Genomic DNA, 12,273 nt, shown 5'->3' on the forward strand with positions numbered 1-12,273 from the left:
TGGAATTTAATAAAGCGAAATGTGTGGTGATGCATTTTGGCAGAAGGGATAGGGACAGGCAATATACACTATATGGCGCAATTCTAAAGAGTGTGCAGGAACAGAGGGACCTGGGGATTCATGTGCATAGATCTTTGAAGGTGGCAGGACATAGTGAGAATGTCGTGAGCAAAGTTTGGAGAATATATTCTCAGTATATGCTCAGTATAGGAATGACTAGAGATCTTAAGAAAAGAATTATCTGTAATTTGAAGTGTCTTATGTACGTGGCTGAAATATGGACCTTGAGAAAAGCAGACTTCCAAAGACTGGAAAAATGTGAAATGTGGTTCTAGAGAAGGATGGAGCAGGTCACTTCAATAGAACACAAGAGCAGTGAAGAAGTGCTCAGAATGGTGGAGGAGGATAGATCGTTAGTGAATATCATCAAGAAAAGGCAACAAGGTTGGACTTTTTTATTCTTTCATGAGATGTGGGCAAGACCAGCATTTGTTGCCCATCCCTAATTGCCCTTGATAACTGAATGGCTTGCTAGGCCATTTCAGAGGGTAGTTATAAGTCAACCACATTGCTATGGTGCTGGAGTCACATGTATGCCAGACCAGGTAAGAACAGCAGGACATTAGTGAACCAGATGGGTTTTTATGACAATCTGGTAGTTTCATGATCACCATTACTAAGACTAGCTTTCAATTACAGTTTTTTAAATTAATTAATTGAGTTTATTAATTAATTAAAGTTAAATTTCACCCGCTGCCATGGTGGGATATGAACCCGTGTCCCCAGGGCACTAGCCTGTGTCTCTCAATTATTCAGTGACATTACCAAGACACTATGCTGTGGTTAGGCCACAACTAGAGTATTGTGTCCAGTTCTGGTCACCACACTTTAGGAAGGGTGGGCCATTGAGAAGGAGGGTCCTTGAGAAAGTGCAGAAGAGTTTTATCAGAATGGTTCCAGGGATGAGAGACTTTAGCTACAAGGTTAGGTTGGAGAAACTGCGGTTGTTCTCCTTGGAGCAAAGGAGATTGATAGAAGTGTACAAGATTATGACAGGTTTAGATAAGGTAGGCAAAGAAAAGGTGTTCCCATTTGCTGATGGTACAAGGTCTAAGGCTTTAAGGTTTTGGGCAAGAGATGTAGGGGGGTTGTGGGGAAGAACTTTTTTACGCAGTGAGTAGTAATGAACTGGAACTTGCTGCCTAAGAGGGTGGTGGAGCGGAGACAATGGATGATTTTAAAAGGAAATTGGATGGGCACTTCAGGGAAATAAACTTGCAGGGCTACTGGGACAGAGTGGAGGAATGGGACTGATTGGATTTCGGTATGGACAGCCATCATGGACTTGTTGGGCCAAATGGCCTCCTCTGTGCCATAATGACTCTATGACTCTTTAACACATATCTGTTTGGTTTTTCTGATGGCTGAATTTATTTGATGCTGTACACCTGTAGGCACAACACACAGATCAATAAAACACACAAAGAGAAGCTGGCATAAGACTTAACTTTTAGTTTGAAAGGGGAGTTTTTTAAATGGCTTAAGCAGAGCATTTAGTAAAGATCATCATTGTGGGATTTCTTATTAAAAATAGAAGGCAAGGGGAGGTGCTAGGGTAAAGTTAACCTACATTGTGTTTTTTTTTTAAAGTAACATCTGCTAACTATAATCATGGGATTTTTAAATAGAGTGTTCTTTCGGTAAAGTTCACCATTTAAAAAAGAGAACTTGTAAAGTTCATCTCCACCAATATGGAATTTAACTACATTGGTCTCTCTTGCCTGTTGTGAATTGACCAGATTGCATTTTGTTTATGACCTTACCAACATTTTTTGAAGAAATTTCCAATTTTCTGCTTGGAATCTTCCAGCCTTTATTGCATTTGAATGAACTTTTTAAACGTGCTTGATCGTCTGTTACTATTAATTTAAGCGGAAGGAGCATAGGATAGGCCAGTTCTGAAGAAGGGTCACTGACCTGAAACATTAACTCTGCTTCTCTCTCCACAGATGCTGCCAGAACTGCTGAGTCTTTCCAGCATTTCTTGTTTTTATTATAGTATCGGCTTTGTTCCACCCAGATCATAAACATAACAATTTAACTCATTTACCATTGTTACATCCTAAATGCTTTCCTACTTCTATCTTAGGCATTATTACTGGATCATTACTAAAGATTAGGTCAGGAAAAGCTGCTGACTGTGCAGGCTGTACTGCAAACTGAGTAAGGAAGTGATTCTTTACCATCTCATAAACCTGCAATCCTCTTCAGTTTTACTTTTGCTTTTTTCTTGTAATATCAAGGTAATTGAAGTCCCCAGTGATTAACATTTTGGATCTATTCAGATCTCCCTGAGCTGTAAATATGTTTCCCTAGCTATATTCTCTTGTTCAGAAAGTCTAAAGCAGCTATTAATTACCTTCTTTGTAACAACTAATAATTACCTTCTTTATAACGACAACTAATAATTACCTTCCCTTTAATATTGTTAATGTCAATCTACATCATCTCTGCTGTAGAAGCCAAGACACATAATTTTTTCCTTCCGTTGGTCCTGCACCACAAACTCTTTTGTCCTTTCATCTGTCCTGTCTTCCACCCTATCACAGAACTTCCCTTTTGTTGTTTTTCCATCACTTCACTTGATTAAAACCTATTACATTTTTAAATTTTCCCAGTTCTGGTGAAAGGTCGTTGACCTGAAACATTAACTCTGTTGCTGTCTCCACAGATACTGCCTGACCTGCTGGGTATTTCCAGCATTTTCTGTTTTTATTTCAGACTTCCAGCATCCGCAATATTTTGCTTCTATATTATTTTTTTCCCTTTAGGTGCAGTGTTGTCTTAACTATATTTGCCGCTCCTTTAGCTGCTTTGCTTGCCTCCCCTACTGTAGGCACGATAGTCTGGTATTTTTAGCTTGCAGTAAATACCAGCTTTAACCAGGTCTCTGTTATTCTTCTTGTATCACTTTTCCTTCAATTTGTTTCCAAAGCTACAGTTGGCATTTATTCCCAGTAACTGTGGGCTTCCAATTGGAATGGGTTGTGGGAAAAATACCCTCAATACCTCTTTCCGCCATCACTCATGCTCTCCTCATTCTCTCCCATTGCATCCCCATTCCTTCACATTCCCACTTTCCATTCTGCTGCCTACCACCCTGTCATTCTCATCACTCCAAAAAACCCTCAATATAAATTTTACTTCCATGAAACGTTTGAAATTTGTTCTCTTGTTTTTCTAAATTATTTGAAGAAAATCTGCTGGGATAAAAGAGAGCAAAAAAACCCTGTTAGCACATTGATGTATTGTGGGAAAGACTGCACAATCCAAATTAGAGCCCTGCAGTGCCCCTTAGATAACCTTATATATGTAAGCCCTAACTTTTCTGAGAGGCTGAAAAGTAAAAACATAAATTATTTTTTATAATTTAAATGCATTTTTCAAGTAAAACTTTAATGAAAGCACCAAAAGATACAAATGACAATTCAGTGGATAAATATTGTGAAATATGTAATTTTTAAAATATTTTGTTTGGACCATTATTGTGGATGTTAATTGAAAACAAAATTCAGAAAGCATTTTGAGAGATTGTGCAATCTGGCCACCAGATTCTTATCAATCATCTTCTTTGGCCTCCTTGTCTCGAGAGACAATGGGTAAGCGCCTGGAGGTGGTCAGTGGTTTGTGAAGCAGCGCCTAGAGTGGCTATAAAGGCCAATTCTAGAGTAACAGACTCTTCCACAGGTGCTGCAGATAAAATTGGTTGACAGGGCTGTTACGCAGTTGGCTCTCTCCTTGCGCTTCTGTTTCCTGCCAACTGCTAAGTCTCTTCGACTCGCTACGCTTTAGCCCCGCCTTTATGTCTGCCCACCAGCTCTGGTGATCGCTGGCAACTGACTCCCACGACTTGTGATCAATGTCACAGGACTTCATGTCGCATTTGCAGACGTCTTTAAAGCGGAGACAAGGACGGCCGGTGGGTCTGATACCAGTGACGAGCTCGCTGTACAATGTGTCCTTGGATAATATATTCCAACTATGGTGTATCATGGCCTAGGGCTTCAAGTGTTACCCAGCTTAAGCTCCTACTTAGCTAAGCAGGCAGCAAGTGCGCCACCCACCATATTGGATAAGGTGGATGCGCTGATGGCAGGAGTGCACGATGAGAGCATTTAAAGGGCAGAATAATTTATTCAAATTGGGATCCTGCGTATGATGCAGGACTCATTTTTGATTTGAGTGCTCCGGCATTTCCCTGATCATGTGCTGACTTCCTACAGCACAATGTGCAACTAACCAGCAGGAAGGGCCCCCATACTTGCCTGACTGTGAAGCCTTTTGTCTGAACAAAAATATTAAGTCCATGCTGATGCTTTTCAGAGAAAACCCATAATAAAGGAATTAAAAGGCACATAGGAAAATTCATTGAATATATTTAATTATGTTTGTGATTTAGAGTATTCTAGAATTTTCTTATTTTGTTTAGATCCTTATTTTGGACATGAGACTGCAGATAGAAAATGGGAGTTTTTTTTTAGAAAAACATTTGATGATTTAAGGGAACTCTGTACAGATTGTGTAATCTCAGGGTAATATACCCTGACTATAAAATAGCACGTATAGTGTGTCATACAGTGAGGCATGATTAACTTTGAAAATGTCTATCACATAACCTACATACAGGAGTGGTAGGTGCTACAGATACTTATAATATGTTTTCAGTTGAACCCCACATATTGACTTAAGATAAGTTAGATATTTTAATAAATGTATCCAACATGCACAAACTTCACATCCATTGTTACATGGGGAAACAATTTAAAATGCTGGGTCCTTATGCAATGCAGTCAGAAATTGACTAATACTTTCTAGCCTGCAAAGTTCCCTGACCATAGAATAATTAAACTGTTGTAGACATGAGCACTGGCCTTAGTAATCACACTTAATTAAGAAAGAAAAAGAGAGACCCAATCTGATCTGTTGCCTGAGCGTTGATTTCATGAATGCAGAGCAATTACATCTTAAAGGGACACACTTCAGCAGAACAATGTATTATGCATTGCATGATGTAATGGCCCTGACCTTCTAAAACAACAAATCATCTGGCTTACAATGCTCTGAAATTTCAATTTTTTCCAATTTATAAAGTTATTAAACATTATATTGCGAACTTACAAAATAGTTCTCACTGAGAAATGACTGGATTCAGTCTCTTTTTTTGGTGTTTCTTTGCTGTCTGTTCTGTTCATTGCAGTCAACATTCCTCTGCCACCTCTTTTTATGCCACTTATGGCAATCCTATAACACCCTGTAAATTTTAGAAACCTTTTTTCATATTATTCGAGTAATTTGATGAATTGTGCTGTGTGTGGAATTTTACCCGTCGGAAGCACATGTGGGAAATTTAGGTCACCAGGTCATTTGGAAGCACAAGTTTATAAAAATTATGATCACAGCCTTTTGTAGTTGGAAGAAGGTTTTGTTTTTAATCAAAAAGACTTATTTTTGTCTGATTGGCTATTCTTGTCAAATAGGCTATGCATATTTGAAAAACAGTTGTCATTTAGCTCCAGCAGTATTCACATTAATTCGCAAAGATGAAGTAAATCATTTCCATTTGTTGAGTGTAGGTTTCAATAATATGTGATGTCTCAGCTCACTGCTAAGATCTTGACATCAAAATATGCAGTTTATCTCACTGAGCAGTAATTGTATGCACATAATGTTCAGAAGGTCCTTGATGTCCAAAAGCTGCATGGATATTTAACCTGCTTTTTATCTGGCAGAATTCCTGTGACATTGCTCACATGAATTAGAGGATACATTTTTTTTTTATTTCCAAAATATACTTTATTCATAAAAATCTGTAAAAATTACATTGCCAAACAGTTTCCAAACAGCACCAAAAAATACAAACATTGCAAGGGAGATCAGTTTCCTTCAATACTGTCATGAGTTTCTTCCCAACCCTTCCGTTTCTCAATTGTCATGTCAATTACAGTTTTACATTTATAGCAATTCAGAATATTAACGATACAGTTCGAGGGGTTTCCCATGGATCCAGCCCCTCAGTCTAGCTTGGTGGGGGAACCTTACACTGTGCTCTTTCCCCATTGAGCCTTTGCTGCGGCTGCCCTAAGCTTTAGTGCGTCCCTCAGCACGTAGTCCTGGACCTTGGAATGTGCCAGTCTGCAACATTCGGTGGTGGACAACTCTTTGCGCTGGAAGACCAGCAAGTTTCGGGCAGACCAAAGGGCGTCTTTCACCGAATTGATAGTCCTCCAGCAGCAGTTGATGTTTGTCTCGGTGTGCGTCCCTGGGAACAGCCCGTAGAGCACAGACTCCTGTGTTACAGAGCTGCTTGGGATGAACCTTGACAAAAACCACTGCATCTCTTTCCACACATTAAACTGATAAGAACAGATACTACACTTGACCTTAGCCAAAAGGCCGAGAAGCAATGGCTGTAAAACTGCGTTTGCTGCGCGCGTCAGGCCCGGCGTGCGGCCTCTACGTCAAAGTAGCCGCCGGGCGGGCGAGCCTAGGGCGAAAGAGGCGACGGCGGGCGGTCTTTGAGCCAGAGCTCCTTTTGTTGCCGGGCCTTGCAAGCAGAAAGGAAAGCACGCGTGCACGCCACGCGCAGCCATTCCTTGAGAGGATACATTATTTTGCCATTCCTGTGGCTATGTAAACAGAATCCCTTGGCAAATTTCATAGCCCATCCATAGCATAATGAACAATTAAAAGTCTCTTTAAGGTGACTATGTTAAAAAAAAAGAGGCTGTTGATTTTCAAAGACAGGCAAAGCGATAATACTGATATATATTTATATATTATATTAACTTTAAGCATTTGGTCCCTGTGACAGATTTCATAGCTCCATCTGCAGTGATATATAAAGTAAGTTTACAAAAGTAGTGGGTTTTGTATACAGCAAGGAGAATTGTAAAAGGCTTCAGGAGTACATAGACAGGTTATCAGAATGGGAGACAAGTTGCAGATGCAGCTTACAAACTTTGGGTAATAAATTGTGAGAGGAGGAACAAGGAATATGCATATACGCTCAAAGGAAATATGTTGAATTGTGTGGAACAGAGAGTTTCAGCATAATTCCCTGAAATTGCAGGTAGATAATGCCACAAAAAGGCAAATAGCATTTTGGATTTTATAAATAGGGGCCTAAAGTACAAAAAGAAGTAATAAATTTGTGCTTGGCAATGGTTAGGCCACAGTTACAGTACTATATGGAATTTTGGGCACCCCATATAGCAAGAGCATGAAAGCCATGGAGAATTTTCAGCATAGATTTGCTGTGATGATGCCAGGGATAGATATAGTTTTGAGAAGAATCTTGAGATATTTGGATTATTTCCACTAAATCACAGTAGTAAGGCTAAGAGAAGAATTAATAAAGGGCTATGTGTAGAGCATGTGACAGCGGGATTTGAATTGCTGTAGCAAAAATCCGGACGTCGATGGTGGGCACTGAGGAAATGGCTTATTACCTGCACCAGATTCCACCCCCCCTCCCCCCCCTTTACCCCCCTTCCACCACCCCCCACCCCCGTCCCCTTCCCTGCTCCACCCTCTCAGCTCACCCCCTCACAACCCCGTCCCAGCCCGCCCCCCCCTCGCACCATCTTCACCCCGCACCCCCTTCCCCTGCACCCCCCCCCCCCACCCCCTCCCTCTACCCCTCCCCCTTGCATCCCCTCCTCCCACCGGCACCATCCTACACCTGTGTAGGGGCCCCAACAACCCCACTGCCTTGTGGGCGTCTCGGGAGAGACCAAGGCTAAGGGAGTAAACCCTAACAGAAAATCCGGAGCGGAACCCCGTAGGCGGTCATGTGTCACCTTTGGCATGTTTCCGGCAGTTCCTGCAGCCATACTGGTGCCAAACGTCGTGTCCTGCACTCCTTTGGACCCCACCAGAAAGGCCGAGAGGGGGGTTTTGACGACTGGGCAACTCTCAACCTCCATAAATTTGCCCAGGCATGCGCCATGGAGAGGTCACTCCATAGTTGCCTCACAGCGACTAAAACAAAACGGAAGGCAGCAGTTACGGGTTATAAGTCCAGATAAATTGGCGTAGAAACTGGGCGCCACGGGTTGCCTTTGACGGTGGGAGAGGTCATTGCACCTCACTGGACAGCTACCGCCCGCCTCAAACCGGGCAGCCCCCGGTGAATAAGGTTCTGTCCCGCCACAGTCTGCCTGCTTCAATGGGTGCTTGGAGCTCAGGGTCATTGCCCGAAAGGTGGACTGATACACCGCACCAAACAACATGAAAAAAGGAAAGAAGGTACCAGCCCTTCGCTTTGCAAGCTGGAACGTCAGAACTATGTGTCCTGGCCTGTCGGAAGACCTTACACAAATCAACGATTCTCGGAAGACCGCCATCATTAACAACGAGCTCAGTAGATTCAATGTGGACATTGCAGCACTTCAGGAGACTCGCCTCCCCGCGAGTGGCTCTCTAGCAGAGCAAGACTACACCTTCTTCTGGCAGGGCAGGGATCCCGAAGAACCAAGACAGCATGGAGTGGGCTTCGCCATCAGAAACTCCTTGCTCAGCATGATAGAGCCTCCCTCAAATGGCTCGGAACGCATACTGTCCATCCGACTGCTCACCACCTCTGGTCCAGTACACCTTCTCAGCATCTATGCTCCAACACTCTGCTCCGCACCTGAAGCTAAAGACCAGTTCTATGAACAACTCCATAACATCATTAGCAGCATCCCCAACACCGAACACCTATTCCTGCTGGGGGACTTTAATGCCAGGGTTGGGGCCGACCATGACTCATGGCCCTCCTGCCTTGGGCGCTATGGCGTTGGAAGGATGAATGAGAACGGGCAGAGACTGTTTGAGTTGTGTACCTATCATAACCTCTGCATCACCAACTCGTTCTTTCACACTAAACCCTGTCACCAGGTTTCATGGAGGCACCCAAGATCACGTCGTTGGCACCAGCTAGACCTCATTGTCACAAGGCGAGCCGCCTTAAACAGTGTTCAAATCACACGCAGCTTCCACAGTGCGGACTGCGACACCGACCACTCCCTGGTGTGCAGCAAGGTTAGACTCAGACCAAAGAAGTTGCATCATTCCAAGCAGAAGGGCCACCCGCGCATCAACACGAGCAGAATTTCTCACCCACAGCTGTTACAAAAATTTCTAAATTCACTTGTAACAGCCCTTCAAAACACTCCCACAGGGGATGCTAAGACCAAGTGGGCCCACATCAGAGACGCCATCTATGAGTCAGCTTTGACCACCTACGGCAAAAGTGCGAAGAGAAATGCAGACTGGTTTCAATCTCATAATGAAGAGCTGGAACCTGTCATAGCCGCTAAGCGCATTGCACTTTTGAACTACAAGAAAGCCCCCAGCGATTTAACATCCGCAGCACTTAAAGCAGCCAGAAGTACTGCACAAAGAACAGCTAGGCGTTGCGCAAACGACTACTGGCAACACCTATGCAGTCATATTCAGCTGGCCTCAGACACCGGAAACATCAGAGGAATGTATGATGGCATGAAGAGAGCTCTTGGGCCAACCATCAAGAAGATCACCCCCCTCAAATCTAAATCGGGGGACATAATCACTGACCAACGCAAACAGATGGACCGCTGGGTTGAGCACTACCTAGAACTGTACTCCAGGGAGAATGCTGTCACTGAGACTGCCCTCAATGCAGCCCAGCCTCTACCAGTCATGGATGAGCTGGACATACAGCCAACCAAATCGGAACTCAGTGATGCCATTGATTCCCTAGCCAGCGGAAAAGCCCCTGGAAAGGACAGCATTACCCCTGAAATAATCAAGAGTGCCAAGCCTGCTATACTCTCAGCACTACATGAACTGCTATGCCTGTGCTGGGACGAGGGAGCAGTACCCCAGGACATGCGCGATGCCAACATCATCACCCTCTATAAAAACAAAGGTGACCGCGGTGACTGCAACAACTACCGTGGAATCTCCCTGCTCAGCATAGTGGGGAAAGTCTTTGCTCGAGTCGCTCTGAACAGGCTCCAGAAGCTGGCCGAGCGCGTCTACCCTGAGGCACAGTGTGGCTTTCGTGCAGAGAGATCGACTATTGACATGCTGTTCTCCCTTCGTCAGATACAGGAGAAATGCCGTGAACAACAGATGCCCCTCTACATTGCTTTCATTGATCTCACCAAAGCCTTTGACCTCGTCAGCAGACGTGGTCTCTTCAGACTACTAGAAAAGATCGGATGTCCACCAAAGCTACTAAGTATCATCACCTCATTCCATGACAATATGAAAGGCACAATTCAACATGGTGGCTCCTCATCAGAGCCCTTTCCTATCCTGAGTGGTGTGAAACAGGGCTGTGTTCTCGCACCCACACTTTTTGGGATTTTCTTCTCCCTGCTGCTTTCACATGCGTTCAAATCCTCTGAAGAAGGAATTTTCCTCCACACAAGATCAGGGGGCAGGTTGTTCAACCTTGCCCGTCTAAGAGCGAAGTCCAAAGTACGGAAAGTCCTCATCAGAGAACTCCTCTTTGCTGACGATGCTGCTTTAACATCTCACACTGAAGAATGCCTGCAGAGTCTCATCGACAGGTTTGCGTCTGCCTGCAATGAATTTGGCCTAACCATCAGCCTCAAGAAAACGAACATCATGGGGCAGGATGTCAGAAATGCTCCATCCATCAATATTGGCGACCACGCTCTGGAAGTGGTTCAAGAGTTCACCTACCTAGGCTCAACTATCACCAGTAACCTGTCTCTAGATGCAGAAATCAACAAGCGCATGGGTAAGGCTTCCACTGCTATGTCCAGACTGGCCAAGAGAGTGTGGGAAAATGGCGCATTGACACGGAACACAAAAGTCCGAGTGTATCAGGCCTGTGTCCTCAGTACCTTGCTCTACGGCAGCGAGGCCTGGACAACGTATGCCAGCCAAGAGCGACGTCTCAATTCATTCCATCTTCGCTGCCTTCGGAGAATACTTGGCATCAGGTGGCAGGACTATATCTCCAACACAGAAGTCCTTGAAGCGGCCAACACCCCCAGCTTATACACACTACTGAGTCAGCGGCGCTTGAGATGGCTTGGCCATGTGAGCCGCATGGAAGATGGCAGGATCCCCAAAGACACATTGTACAGCGAGCTCGCCACTGGTATCAGACCCACCGGCCGTCCATGTCTCCGTTATAAAGACGTCTGCAAACGCGACATGAAATCGTGTGACATTGATCACAAGTCGTGGGAGTCAGTTGCCAGCATTCGCCAGAGCTGGCGGGCAGCCATAAAGACAGGGCTAAATTGTGGCGAGTCGAAGAGACTTAGTAGTTGGCAGGAAAAAAGACAGAGGCGCAAGGGGAGAGCCAACTGTGCAACAGCCCCAACAAACAAATTTCTCTGCAGCACCTGTGGAAGAGCCTGTCACTCCAGAATTGGCCTTTATAGCCACTCCAGGCGCTGCTTCACAAACCACTGACCACCTCCAGGCGCGCATCCATTGTCTCTCGAGATAAGGAGGCCCAAAAGAAAGAAGCAAAAAGCTGACTCGATTGCCTCCTTCTGTGATGCAAATTTTTATGTTGCTATTTGTATGGCATTATAAGTTTAATTGCTTGTAAAAGATTGTGCTCTTCAAAAATTCAGTAGTGGTTTAGTAATGGAGTCAAGCACTTGATGAGTGGGGGGTCATGGTGAGGTCAAGAATCTTGATTTGGTCGGGTCACAAAAAAGGCCCAGCATAGTTGGCTTGAAGTCAATCACTATACCACTAGGGAAAGCAAATGGGGCTGGTCGGATGGGGAGGATGTGGCCCTCGGCCCAAAGTTAAATACGGTTAGCAAAGGGTGCTTGCAAATGGGCTGGAGGGTCTTGGATGCCTTGCTTATCAGAGGAAAATTTGAAAATCGGGTATTAAGCAGGAAAAAAGTATCTGAAAATTGAGTTATAAAACAAAATGGTGAGCAAATTTCAACAACTCAAATCACAACATCATTACCCATGAGAGGCCTGTAATTATTTTTTATTTGTTCATGGATGTGGGCTTTGCTGGCAAGACCTGCAATTATTGCCCATCCCTTACTGCCCTTGATCTCCATCTTTTACCACATCACCCAACAGCAAGTATTACACAATGTTGACATAAAGATTTTCTGTTTTAAAATAGTTAATGCTTTTCTAAGTGTTTTTTTTTCAGCATAAAAGACATAGCAAAGTGACAGAATGGTGACTACAGGAAGTAAGGTATCTAGAAAGAAACATACGTCACTTG

General features: G+C 44.0%; 1 protein-coding gene and 1 pseudogene across 1 annotated transcript in view; one reads left to right on the forward strand and one right to left on the reverse strand.

Annotated features, from left to right (window-relative positions):
* The window catches only part of gmds (GDP-mannose 4,6-dehydratase), a 780,658-nt gene that overhangs the window by 685,432 nt on the left and 82,953 nt on the right, over positions 1-12,273 (forward strand). The window lies entirely within an intron of this gene.
* LOC137352021 (U2 spliceosomal RNA) lies at positions 6,365-6,465 on the reverse strand (annotated as a pseudogene).

Source organism: Heterodontus francisci, chromosome 2 (assembly GCF_036365525.1).
Source record: "Heterodontus francisci isolate sHetFra1 chromosome 2, sHetFra1.hap1, whole genome shotgun sequence".
NCBI lineage: Eukaryota > Metazoa > Chordata > Chondrichthyes > Heterodontiformes > Heterodontidae > Heterodontus > Heterodontus francisci.